Source organism: Anabrus simplex, chromosome 1 (genome assembly GCF_040414725.1).
Source record: "Anabrus simplex isolate iqAnaSimp1 chromosome 1, ASM4041472v1, whole genome shotgun sequence".
Classification (NCBI taxonomy): Eukaryota; Metazoa; Arthropoda; class Insecta; order Orthoptera; family Tettigoniidae; genus Anabrus; species Anabrus simplex.
Genome location: NC_090265.1, coordinates 863555767 through 863570432, shown reverse-complemented (window position 1 = coordinate 863570432; position 14666 = coordinate 863555767).

Below are 14666 nucleotides of genomic sequence, written 5' to 3'. Positions count from 1 at the left end.
AATATTCATCATATCTATGATTATAGGATCAGCCTTGGACTACTTCCCTAGTGGTGGCACATTGTCAACTTCTCCACTCTTAGCCACCATACAGTATGTTCCTCCGTTCTTCTTTAAAGTTGCACAGTTAATCACAACTAGCTTTCTTTTTATCTGACTTTGATGTTTCTCAGAGATTGGTACATTCCTTTCTCATCACCACTGCAGGTGGGCTGTATGGTCTGCCTAGTGACATACGTGATCAAAGCTCAGCTTCAAGCAATTGACTGCAGATGGTCTTGACCAACACCTCTAGAGTGACATGATCTGTTCTGCTATGGCTGTCACTCTATAATGTAAGAGGTATGGTGTTCTTCTTTGTGGTGCTTCTGCCTGATACCAAGCATAAGGTTATCTGACCAATGGTGCCCACACCAATGCTCTACTGACACTTCTTGTTTAACATATTGTGCAATTCTTAGATATAAACTGGATTTTGTTCAATCTGGTCACACCATGTGCCCATCTGAGACATACAAAATTCATTCTCATCCTCCTTCTTAGTGGGGGCCGATGACCTTAGATGTTAGGCGCCTTTAAACAACAAGCAAGCAACAAGCCTTCTTAGTGGCCCAAAATTTGGAGTCATACACTTTATAAGAAAGACGCATTTTAATTCATTTATTTATTTTAAGTTTTTAGCCAAGTTTATGGAGGTTTTTCTTTTTTTTCTTCAGTCCAGTACTGTTCATTCTTTCTGCTTCTGGAATCACTCTTCCTCTTCTCTGCCTGTTGATTTTTGTCTGTAGTTTAGTGTGTTTAATATCTTGAGTGTATTTGTTTTGTATTTTAAATCTTCTATTGTAATATGTAACTCTCTCATGTCTTCTTTGAAGTTCTGTGATCCATCTAATATTATTCTTACTCATACTTTTCCATAATTATTATATTATTTTTCTACTGATTCTATTTTCTGGTGAGCATATTAGATGCCCTAAGAACAATATTAATTTATTTTTAATTGTGCTAGTCACAGGTTCTGTTTCTTTATAAACTGTTTCATTGGAAGCTAGTCTCCAGACTCCGTTTACTTGATCATTTTTATTTAAACAGGTTCTCACTATTCTCCTTTCTACCTTGAGTACTCTTATCTATTGAAACTGTGTTTATTGTTTTGAATAATGTTTTTGGTTGCTATTGAGAGGAACTTTTATTATATACTGGGTTCCAATTTTTATATTTTTGAATTGTTCTTGTACCATTCCCTCATAACATACTCTAGTGCACAGTTAAAAAGAAGAGGTGACAATACATCACCCTGTCTTAAACCAGTTGTTACCAAGAATGGTTTAGAAAGTTCTTCTCTGAACTTAATTTTAGAAACTATATTAGTTAAAGTTCAATCAATTTGATTAGCTTTGGGTGAAGTCCGAAATGTCTTATAATTTTTAATAATGATGGTCTGTAGATGGAGTCGTAAGCTTTCTTGAAATCTATAAACATTATTGTAAGGGGTTTGTTTTGTTTTCTAAATTCCCCGTGGCTCAGGCGGCAGCACGTCGGCCTCTCACCGCTGGATACCGTGGTTCAAATCCCGGTCACTCCATGTGAGATTTGTGCTGGACAAAGCGGAGGTGGGACAGGTTTTTCTCTGGGTACTCTGATTTTCCCTGTCATCTTTCATTCCAGCAGCACTCTCCATTAATATATAATCTGTCAGTCATTTATCATTGCCCCAGAGGAGTGCGACAGACTTCGGCAGCCGGCACATTTCCTATCCTCGCCACTAGATGTGGGCTTCATTCATTCCATTCCTGACCCGGTCAAATGACTGGAAACAGGCTGTGGATTTTCATTTTCATTGTTTCGTTTTCTGTAATATGCTATGACTAGCTTCAAAGTTATTATTTGTTCAGAACAGCTTCTCCAATGTCTGAAGCCTTCCTCATATTCACCTAACTCTTGATCAAGTTGTTCTTTAATTCAATTATATAGTATCTTAGAGAAAATTTTATGCATGCAGTCAAGGATGGAAATACCTCTATAGTTGTCTGGATTACTTCTTTCACTACATTTTATTAATTTTTTCACTAGCATTAATAATTCTGAACTTCTTTCTGGTTGCAGTGAAATAATTGAATATTTTGAAGACAATTCAAATGCAATATTCAAATGAAATATTTCCTAGCCATTCAAGCACAAGCTAAGATCAATCATTTGTTGTTCTGCCTTTTTGCTGTCAATTTATCCACTCTTAGTCACCATTTTTCTTTCAAGTTGCACAGTTAATCACAACTGGTTTTCTTTTTATCTGATTTTGATGTGTCTCAGAGATTGGTACATTCCTTTCTCAACACCACTGCAGGTGGGCTGAATGGTCTGCCTAGTGACATATGTGATCAAAGCCCAGCTTCAAGTAATTGACTGCATATGGTCATGACCAGGGAACGGATTTATATGTAAATACATATCTCTTTAGGAAGCTAAAATTAATTATATTTTGCATTATCTTTACAAATCATGACGTGTGGAGTTGAAAAATGGAGTATTCATTTTCCATATTTTGGAGTTTAGCACATAGGCTAGAGCCTCCGTGGCTCAGACGGCAGCGCGTCGGCCTCTCACCGCTGGATACCGTGGTTCAAATCCCAGTGCTGGACAAAGCAGAGGCGGGACAGGTTTCCCTCCGGATACTCCGGTTTTCCCTGTCATCTTTCATTCCAGCAACACTCTCCATCGTCATTTTCATAGCATCTATCAGTCATTAATATATCACTTTGGGAGTGGCGACCCCATCGTCCTAATAGCCTATATCTGCTTCATTTATTCCATCCCTGACCTGGTCAATGACTGGAAAACAGGTTGTAGGTTTTCATTTTCAGCACATAGGTTGTGTTCCATATTCTTCGTCATTAAAATCAATATAGTCCATATTTCGGCTATAAAGTATTAAATTGTATTAAATTAGCAGTCCTCTCAATAATGGTGAAATAAATTAAAAATCTATATTTGAAAAATTAATATTTTAACTGGTGTGCAGGTCATTATCACGCCTGTCCACATCTGGGCTGATAAAATAAGCTGATAAGCGGTGCGAAGAAAGAGAGAGGTTGAGCCCGGAAGTGGTGGAGATCAGCCGGTCAGTACCATGACTATCTGAATCAACACTTACAGCACTGATAAGCTGCATTTACATAACATCGACTGTGTCTGTGCCATCATTTCATAGCTAGGGAAATCTCATTCATCGACGATGTGATAGTGGTTTCCGGTTTAGTTTGTAATTCGGGCATTCCCTTTGATTGCTCCATAACTCCATCTAGTTCACTACCAGTCATTCACAGTTTGAATTAGCAGTGAGTCAGATCATAGTGTTCTTGTAAATTCAGTGTGTGCAGTTGTATATTGATATTCATTGAAGACATTAACGTTGTTACAATATGCCTAAAGTAGCTCAGTCAACCAGTTTAAAATTGAAAAGTTATGTATCAGAATTTAAAGATGGTTTATCAACTTGACAGTAAGATATTATTTTGTAATTTGTGTCATTGTACAGTGACATCTACTCAAAGGTTCCTTGTGCAACAGCATGTTTCAACCAGTAAACACCAGGCTAACAAACAACAAGATTCCAAGAAGAGACAGTTGTTTCTGACACAACCAGCAACTTCCAGTGTAACGTCCGAGTTCAACACCGATCTCTGCCGTGCTCTCATCTCTGCTGACATACCTCTCGTCAAACTGAATAATCAGTGCTTCAGGGAATTCCTCGAGAAATATACTAAACGATCCATCCCGGATGAGTCAACGTTCAGAAAAACGTACTGTTCAGCCATATACGATGAAACTGTTTGGAAGATAAGGCAAGAGATTAAAGACGGTCCAGTCTGGGTTTCCGTTGATGAGACAACAGACAAAGAAGGCAGGCTAATTGGCAACATAATCATTGGTTTGTTAAGCGAAGATTATTGTAAACCGATTCTCATACACTGTGATGTTCTAGAAAAGTGTGATAACAAAACTATAGCAAAACTGTTCAATGAGGCTATGGGTATCCACTGGCCACAGGGCGTTAAGTATAATAATGTGTTACTTTTTATTAGCGATGCCGCACCTTATATGATAAAAGCCAGAGAAGCATTATGTGTTGTATATCCTAAGATGACTCATTTAACATGTGTAGCACATGCCTTTCATCGTGTGGCAGAAGTGATAAGAGGCAGTTACCCCAAAGTAGATTTATTGATTTCCTCAGTGAAAAAAGTTTTTCTCAAAGCCCACAGAAGAGTTCATCTGTTGAAAGTAATGTACCCAGAGATTCCATTGCTGCCTAAGCCGATTCTAACTAAGTGGGGTACGTGGCTGCAAGCGGTTGAATATTATGTTGAATATATAGACTGTATTAAGAACATTCTGCATGCCATGGACTCTGAAGATGCAGTCTCAATTGAAGCCGTGAAAACAGTTGTCTGCGATACAAGTGTGAGAAATGACTTATGTTACATTCAGCATAATTTTTCATGCATCACAAAAACACTGAAAAGGCTCCAAAACTCGCATCTCTCACTTTCTGAAAGTTGTGAAATTGTGAATAAAACTGTGGAACAACTAAATCGTGGTACAGGTAAAGTTGCAGATGTAGAAAACATGAAGATGGCCACTGTACTTTCAAAGAACCCTGGATATGAAGAAATGACAAAGGTTGCTGCAATGCTGTGTGGAAATTTAAGTGTAAAATTAACATTGGATTTAACCCCAGCAGATACTGTGAAGTTGAATTATGCCCCCATTATCTCTTCCAATGTTGAACGCAGTTTCAGTCAATATAAATCTGTCATTAGAGATGATAGGAGAAGATTCACTTTCCAGCACTTAAAAGAACATTTTGTAATCCATTGTTTTGGTAACAGAGAATAAAAGATTGTGTGTTCTTCAAATATATTAAAATGAGAAGTGCAACATTATGTTGCATGTAGATCTACTTTGTTTAGCTTCTTTGAACTTTGACATTAAATAGAAATTATTATATGTATATTTATGGTTCAGGTTTGTGTGTTACTGTAGTCACGTCCTAGTTCGTGAACCATGGGCAACGGCTGAGTGGCCTAGTAAGTGGTCCTGAGAGTCGGGATACCAGTTGCTATGGAATGGGAATGGGCATCTCAGACATATTCTGAGTCATGGCCCTCCTTGTGCTCAGGCGGCTAGGACTATACAATTCACCGGTGGTCCATAACCCGTTAGAGGAGAGATCCTCACTTGGACTATTTGCACGTAGGGTAGCATCCTGCTTCATGAATTTACCGAGCTCAGAACATTTTAAGCAAGCCTCAGACCTAGGCTAGGTCAAGCAGCAGGGAAACCTTTCTGGACAGTAATAAAGAATCTTAGGAAGGGAGGGAAAAAGGAAATGAACAGTGTTTTGAGTAATTCAGGTGAACTCATAATAGATCCCAGGGAATCACTGGAGAGGTGGAGGGAATATTTTGACCATCTTCTCAATGAAAAAGGAAATCATCCTGGTGGTATTGCAAACAGCCAAGCTCATGGGGAGGAGGAAAATTATGTTGGTGAAATTATGCTTGAGGAAGTGGAAAGGATGGTAAATAAACTCCATTGTCATAAGGCAGCAGGAATAGATGAAATTAGACCTGAAATGGTGAAATATAGTGGGAAGGCAGGGATGAAATGGCTTCATAGAGTAGTAAAATTAGCGTGGAGTGTTGGTAAGGTACCTTCAGATAGGACAAAAGCAGTAATTGAACCTATCTATAAGCAAGGGAACAGGAAGGATTGCAACAACTATCGAGTAATACCAATATATTGGTCCGTTATTGGACATTATAAATTTTCCAGCTAACTCATTCTTGGTTGCCTGCGTTTCGCCCTCGTGTGCTAAGTTGGGCTCGTCAGTTGGGACTTAACACACCACCCAAGACGCAAGGCTAGTGCATACCGTGGAGGCCACTGCATAGGCTATTTGAAGCCACCAGCAGTGCCAATGCACTATGAGAGCTATGTCTTATTTTCAAAAATAGATTCCCTATGGGAATCAACATCTGCATCATTTGATGGCCAGGCAGGCACCTATTTTTGGAAATGAGACATAGCTCTCATAGTGCATTGGCACTGCTGGTGGCTTCAAATAGCCTATGCAGTGGCCTCCACGGTATGCACTAGCCTTGCATCTTGGGTGGTGTGCTAAGTCCCAACTAACGAGCCCAACTTAGCACATGAGGGCGAAACGCAGGCAACCAAGAATGAGTTAGCTGGAAAATTTATAATGTCCAATAACGGACCAATATATTGGTATTATAAATTTACTCATTCAGGACAAATATTTTAGGTTCCCTATGGGAATCAACATCTGCATCACAACTATCGAGGTATCTCATTGATTAGTATACCAGGCGAAGTATTCACTGGCATCTTGGAAGGGAGGGTGCGATCAGTCGTTGAGAGGAAGTTGGGTGAAAACCAGTGTGGTTTCAGACCACAGAGAGGCTGTCAGGATCAGATTTTCAGTATGCTCCAGGTAATTGTAAAATGCTACAAGAGGAATAGGCAGTTGTGTTTATGTTTCGTAGATCTAGAGAAAGCATATGACAGGGTACCGAGGGAAAAGATCTTCACTATACTGGGGGACTATGGAGTTAAAGGTAGATTATTAAAATCAATCAAAGGCATTTATGTTGACCATTGGGCTTCAGTGAGAATTGATGGTAGAATGAGTTCTTGGTTCAGGGTACTTACAGGAGTTAGACAAGGCTGTAATCTTTCACCTTTGCTGTTTGTAGTTTACTTGTATCATCTGCTGAAAGGTATAAAATGGCAGGGAGGGATTCAGTTAGGTGGAAATGTAGTAAGCAGTTTGGCCTATGCTGACGACTTGGTCTTAATTGCAGACTGTGCCGAAAGCCTGCAGTCTAATATCTTGGAACTTGAAAATAGGTGCAATGAGTATGGCATGAAAATTAGCCTCTCGAAGACTAAATTGATGTCAGTAGGTAAGAAATTCAACAGAATTGAATGTCAGATTGGTGGTACAAAGCTAGAACCGGTCAATAATTTCAAGTATTTAGGTTGTATGTTCTCCCAGGATGGTAATATAGTAAGTGAGATTGAATCAAGGTGTAGTAAAGCTAATACAGTGAGCTCGCAGTTGCGATCAGCAGTATTCTGTAAGAAGGAAGTCAGCTCCCAGACAAAACTATTTTTACATCGGTCTGTTTTCAGACCAACTTTGCTTTACGGGAGCGAAAGTTGGGTGGACTCAGGATATCTTATTCATAAGTTAGAAGTAACAGATATGAAAGTAGCAAGAATGATTGCTGGTACAGACAGGTGGGAACAATGGCAGGAGGGTACTCGGAATGAGGATATAAAGGCTAATTTAGGAATGAACTCGATGGATGAAGCTGTACGCATAAACCGGCTTCGGTGGTGGGGTCATGTGAGGCGAATGGAGGAGGATAGGTTACCTAGGAGAATAACGGACTCTGCTATGGAGGGTAAGAGAAGTAGAGGGAGACCAAGACGACGATGGTTAGACTCAGTTTCTAACGATTTGAAGATAAGAGGTATAGAACTAAATGAGGCCACAACACTAGCTGCAAATCGAGGATTGTGGCGACGTTTAGTAAATTCTCAGAAGCTTGCAGACTGAACGCCGAAAGGCATAACAGTCTATAATGATAATGTATGTATGTATAATTTTAAGTCCATATATAATTCCATATTTCAATCAAAATAACTAAATGTATATGTACATATTTCAATAATTATTAGTACATATAAATCCGTTCCCTGGTCATGACCAACACCTCTGGAGTGACATGATCTGTTCTGCTACGGCTGTCACTCATATAATGCAAGAGATTTGTTCTTCTTTGTGGTGTTTCTGTCTAATACCAAGCATAAAGTTATCTGACCAATGGCACCAACATCATTGCTCTACTGACACTTCTTGTTCAACATATTGTGCAATTCTTAGATATAAACTGGATTTTGTCCAATCTGATCACACCATGTGCCCATCGGAGACATACAAAATTCATCCTTCTTCTTAGTGGCCCATCATTTGGAGCCATACATTTTATAAGAAAGATGCATTTTAACACTATATTTTATTCAGTTTTTCACTAGCATTAATAATTCTGAACTTCTTTCTGGTTGCAGTGAAATAGTTGACAAAATTCAAGACGGATCAAATGCAAAGAAATATTTCCTAGCCTCTCAAAAACATGCTAAAATCAGTCACTTATTGTTCTGCCTTTCTGCTGTCTTCATGTATTACACCATATATCGAGAAGATTTCAGATATCGTGGGCGCATTTTAATCACGAGGGACACAGACTATCCAGTTAAATAGACATGAACAAAATGAGAATATTACGTCACTTAGTGTGCTATCTCCTGGGGAAACTCCGAGAATATGATTGATTGCATACTGGAAGTCTGAAGTGATAAAATGTTAATATTTACTGATTTCTGCTAAAAGTATAGTAGTTGTTTATATGTAAGAACCTGAATGATATCAACAATGGTAGTGCATAATAAACAATGTATGTTACAGAGAAAATGTTTGAGAGTTTGTTTGTATATGCAAGGTAATCTCAGGAACTAATCAACTGATTTCAGTAATTCTTCCACCATTAGAAAGTTTATTTCTTCCAGATTATTATAGGCTACATCTTATTATGTTAGCTTACCAGGACAATAGGTAGGTTTTTTAAAAGTAGACCAAATCAGAAAAACTGTGCATCCGAGACCCTTAAAGGTGAATATGCTGTAGTATACTGCTGAACTACTAGACCAGGCTCAATAGGTAGAATTCTAGTATTTAACAATAATACCTTTTAAATCAATCCATAAGAGAAAAATAAGTAATAGGAGCATTAAGTGCAATTTCACATTTACTGCAACATTATGTTTCATTAAGAATTACTTTACAAATAAATTGTAATATTGGGGTTAAAACACAGCGTATTCCTTCCCTTGTATTCACCTTCACCAAAACATTTATGAGAAGAGTTGTATCACTCTTGAAAAGAATGAATTTACATTTTACGAAATGCAAAACCCTTCAGTTCTCAGAATTGGGAAAAATTGAGTTATAGCACTTTTAGTGGCCCTTAATTTCTTTCATTGCCCCCCTCCCACTCATCCACCCACTTTCTCCTACCTTCAGCCTTAACAAAGTTTTTCTCATGGAGTGAAAAGGTATAATAACAATTGTTGGACTTGCACTGCACTATTATGCCTTTCTGCTGTCTTCATGTATTACACCATATATCGAGAAGATTTCAGATATCGTGGGCGCATTCTAATCACGAGGGACACCGACTATCCAGTTAAATAGTGACATGAACATACAAAAATTAATGAGAATATTACGTCACTGTCCGACTCGTTGGCTGAACGGTCAGCGTACTGGCCTTCGGTTCAGAGGGTCCCGGGTTCGATTCCCGGCCGGGTCGGGGATTTTAACCTTAATTGGTTAATTCCTATGGCACGGGGGCTGGGTGTTTGTGTTGTCTTCATCATCATTTCATCCTCATCACGACGCGCAGGTCACCTACGGGTGTCAAATAGAAAGACCTGCACCTGGCGAGCCGAACCCTTCCTGGGATATCCCGGCACTAAAAGCCATACGACATTTCATTACGTCACTTATAGTGTGCTATCTCCTGGGGAAACTCCGAGAATATGATTGATTGCATACTGGAAGTCTGAAGTGAAAAAATGTTAATATTTACTGATTTCTGCTAAAAGTATAATAGTTGTTTATATGTAAGAATCTATGGATTATAACTTGTTTATCCAAATGTCAAAATTTCTTAAAATGAAATTCTTGTCATGTTGAAATTTAAACTGGCTTTATGATGGAGCATGTCAATTTACTTAATTTCACTGTCTGTGTCATCTTCCTCTGCTAAAGGGTCGACAGAGGTCCAGATTCCACAGACGAACTTGCAGTTGTCAGTTGGATGAAGAAATTGTGGTGGACCGGAAGGATGTGTGACAGAAGGGTCATCATGTCTCTCTTTTTTTTGCCTCAGTGACAGGTTGCACTGCATTGTTGAGAGGGACGAGTTGAACACCAGACAAGTGAGGACGACCATGGGCACAATGTGAAGTTGTAATATCCAAAGTTTTTAAAGGGATTCCTTGTATGAAACAAGATATGGACATTCTTTCTGGTAACAAAACCATCAAACATGAAGCCAGTTGAAATTTTGATTTTGAGTGGTCTTTCTAAATGTTACACTTTTCTCTAGTCCTTTGTAGAGACAAAGTCATTAAGGGCTATTCTAAAAACGGTAAAGGTTTTTCTTCTCCTTGCCTTTGAATGTCATTACACCAATCATCTGGGGGAAAAATTTGAAAAGTTCCTCATTTTGTCTCAATAACTTCAAAATCCCAATCATTTGGCAGCAAGGAGTATCCTGATAACAGGGCCAACCACTTGAATTTAATTTCTTGAATCCTTTACAGCTTTTCTACAAATTAGCAAACCTCCCTTATAAAGACAATATCTGCTTTAATAATATCCAGATATTACAATTCTGAAGAAAGTAAACAATGCTAATACTTATCAGCACAGTCTTTTATTATTTTAGAGCATAAATAAACGTAAAACAACACAACACGACCACATGGCCTTGCGACTTATACCACTATTCGCACGAACACACTCCACTCTGGAGTGAGAGGAAGAATGCATACAGTGATCTCAAGTGGCTCCTAAGGGACTTACCTCCGCAACAAATTTTCATGCACTGTGAGTGATACAACTCAAAAACTAACATTTTCTGTCTTATACCACTTTGGCCCTCAGCAGATCTTATGTAGCAAGCCAAAGGAAATGTTCATCTTGGCCCTTAAGGCAACACTCCAGAGATAAAAATTGATATTTTGGTCATTTTGGCAATTTTTTTTTACTGAAATTGAAAGTATTGAGTTTCTTCTTTCTTGTCACAAAAGTTATTCTGCTGAATTCAAACAATTTATCACTTTAATAATGCTTTGTTTTCCAGTCTGCACACAGCAGAAATTGGCATGGCATCTGCTGAACTGCTTGTCTTGTTTCCATTCAATCAAATATGCCTGTTCTTTGCAATTACGCATCCATGGGATGGACCAACAACACCCCCCCTCTTCCGATACCTTTATACATATTCCAGCTGTAAGATCTACCATATTTCTGAATGAATTTATAAAGCCTGTTACGGACTAATATTTCAGTACTCGACTGTCATTGAGCAACATTGGATGCTTGGTGGTATTCCTGATGGTACTACAATAGTACCGACAACTATAAGTTTTGTTATTCTTGTATGTCTAATCTTTTTGGGGGAGTTCTGTGGTGGTAGCCAATCTGTTTACTTTTGTGAAGTACGAGCACAAGTTGCGTTCCTAGATATTATTATTGAAAGATAGTGTGCTGTAATAATTGATAGCTTGTATCCAAGGGAGTAAACAACATGCATAAACATAAATCAGCCTTAGCTAAGCGAAGAATTGCTGAACTTTTGATAGGAAAGAGATGGCGATCAATTATTACTGAACAGGAGTCTCCATTGAAGAAACCAGGGACAAAAGGTCATGAAATGTTATCGGAATCAGATTGTTCTCATCAGGAAAGTGTCGCATCAACTTCAAGCCATGTATGTCCTGCACCTATGGCCAACAAATATGACACGACACAGACTACAATCCCCATACCTTCGACTCAGGAAAAGTTGCATTGTGAAAAACAAAATGCAGGTGAATGATTTTCTGTTCTTTGGAGAAAGAGAAGAAGAGACAAGCTTCCAGAGTTACCAGTATTTGTACAGAAGCTGCTAAGAAAGAAAAGGTGACTTTTAGGTAATGAATCAGGAAAAAAACGTCACTTGAACTTTGCTTTAATTTTCCCACCAATTGTAATTTTACATTTAAATCCCATTTTTCTCACATAATATTCTGCCAAATGTAACAAAATTTGTATGGTATATGTATCACAGCTATATTAAAAAACCTGCATATGACATTTTTTATTGCAGAAGTTTTTCAAGTAGTAGGTATTTTTAAGTACAAAATTATAGAACATAAAAATTACAAAATTGTACAAAACTTAATCCTCCTAGTCAGTACTATATACTTTACGTCCAATTAAGACAAAACTTCACACATAAATAGACATGTTTCGACCCGGCATTGGGTCATCCTCAGTAAGACATGTAAAATGAAACATGTCTATTTATGTGTGAAGTTTCGTCTTAATTGGATGTATAATATACAATATTGACTAGAGGGATTAAAATAGTTTTGTACACTTTTGTAAGAAGTTCAACCGTCAATACAGATTTAACATGAGATTCATAGTCCGTAATACAAAAAAATTACACAAACTTTAGTACGATATATTCCCTTATATAAATTATGTACAGAAAAATCGATAAGTAGTGCTTTTTAAACAAGTATTATCTACCTAATTACAAATTTCCATTAACATGTTAATTAAAATTCATGAAAAAAAAGAATTTAAAAATTTCAAAAAAATATTTTGGAATAACTATTAATTGTATATGCAAGAAGTGTTCATGATATCTCTACTTTTATGTAGGTGACATTCCCACAAAGTTTCATGAAAATCCATGCATTAGGTAAAAATATCTGTTTATCTCAGGAGTGTCGCCGTAAAAGAAAATACACTGCCTGATTTGTTTCAAGTACAACTAATATTCCCTGGCTATGGGAATTAATGCACTGATTGAGTAGAAGAGAGAGATGAAACATGACAGAGAATTTGATCACAGGTAAGTTGTTATTGGACTCTTCTCTGTTGTTACCAGCAGTGTTTAAATCCCATTTCAGAAGGGGGCAGCCGCAGGAGCTGCTAGTAATAGTATATTTTCATCTCTAATTTATTTTATTGTCTACTAAAGCAAGCTTGCCTTCATAAAAACTACTGCAGTGGCAATGTGCAAGTATTTACAGTAGGATCCTGCAAACTCGACCTAATGTGGGCAGAGAGGGTGTCGCCTTTCCGAAACATTGAGTTTTACAGAGTAATGGATGGGTTATTCAGAGCTCATAATATTTTATAGCATATTACCAGTACTGTAACGAAAGTTCTAGCACAGTACAGAACATAAGAGTAAAACGTACCATAAAATATTGTTAAAAATTAATTTTACATACAAAATTGAGAAAATGTTGTGATGCTTAATCGTCTCTTATACTCAGTTGAGTCCTTTTTTTTTAATTACAATTTTTCTGATGTCTTTCACCTCTTTGTCTTCTCATTAATCTTCACTTTTACCTTTTGTTCTCTTTAAATAGTGCAACTATTTCACTAAAAGTTTACAGTTTTCATCCTGCCCCATCTGTACTCCAATATCAACACCAGTAACATCTTTACAGCCTGGAATTTTCTTCAATCAGTCCACTACTTCGGAATTTTCTGTCTCTTCACTGCTTTCTAGAAACTCATTTCCTGAATGGTTCAGCAACTTTCTCCAGAAACAAAGGAGACGACCCTTCCTCCATGGCTAAGACAAGAGAAGAAGGAAGTTTATGTCTACATCCCTTCTGCAGTGCTTCCAAAATGTCCTGGTCTGTGGTAGGAGGGAGAAACATGGCTCTTATATCTTCGTCTTGTAACTGTTTTGCATCTGGATGGGATGAGGCTAGTTGCTTTATGTCGCACCGACACAGATAGGTCTTTTGGCGACGATGGGACAGGAAAGGCCTAGGAATGGGAAGGAAGCGGCCATGGCCTTAATTAAGGTACAGCCCCAGCATTTGCCTGGTGTGAAAATAGAAAACCACGGAAAACCATCTTCAGGGCTGCCGACAGTGTAGTTCGAACCCACTATCTCCCGGATGCGAGCTCACAGCTGCGCGCTCCTAACCGCACGGCCAACTCGCCCGGTTTGTCAAGAATGAGAAGTGTGTTCCTTGGCAGGTATATTGATTTTCTAAACTTTTCTACTGAAGGAACAAACTCCTTATAAAACCAGCCCCTAAAAGTGGCTCCATTCATCCATGTATTTGCCTGATTCCCGTACTAAACAGGCCGATTATAGTAGGTGTCAGTCACGTTAGTGGACTTTTCTTTACGCTTTTAAATGCTCGAGGATTTTTTTGATTTGTCAATTAGCTTATGGCTCCTATTGTATTACTGCATATCAAGACTGTAACTCTCTCCTTTTATAGCCTGGGGCTGATTTCTTCTCCCTGGATGCAAATGTTTCAAAGGCAGCATTTGAGAATTCAGACCAGACTTATCACAGTTGTAAATTTGATCACCAGATAGACCTTCCTTTTCAATTAATTTGAGGAAAGTTTCATTGAATTTATTAACATTTTCCAAGTTAGCAGATAGTTTTTCACCACGAACGTGTAACTGTCTGATGCTGTAGTGTTTCTTCCATCTGTCGAGCCAGCCAACACTAGCAGTGGATACAGGCTCCCCTTCTTGAAATTCCTCATAGAATTTGAGGGCTTTCTCTTGCGAAAATAGGTCCTGAAATGGATTTTTCTTTTTCCCTTTGCTGCCTAAATCAAAAATAAAGCACCACACTCAGTTTCTCCTATTCGCCATTTTTTATACTTTTTTCATTTAAACTAGCTGCACAGGCTCTTTTCACACACCAAGACTAGATTTCAAACATGTTCTTTTTCCAACCTATAATATA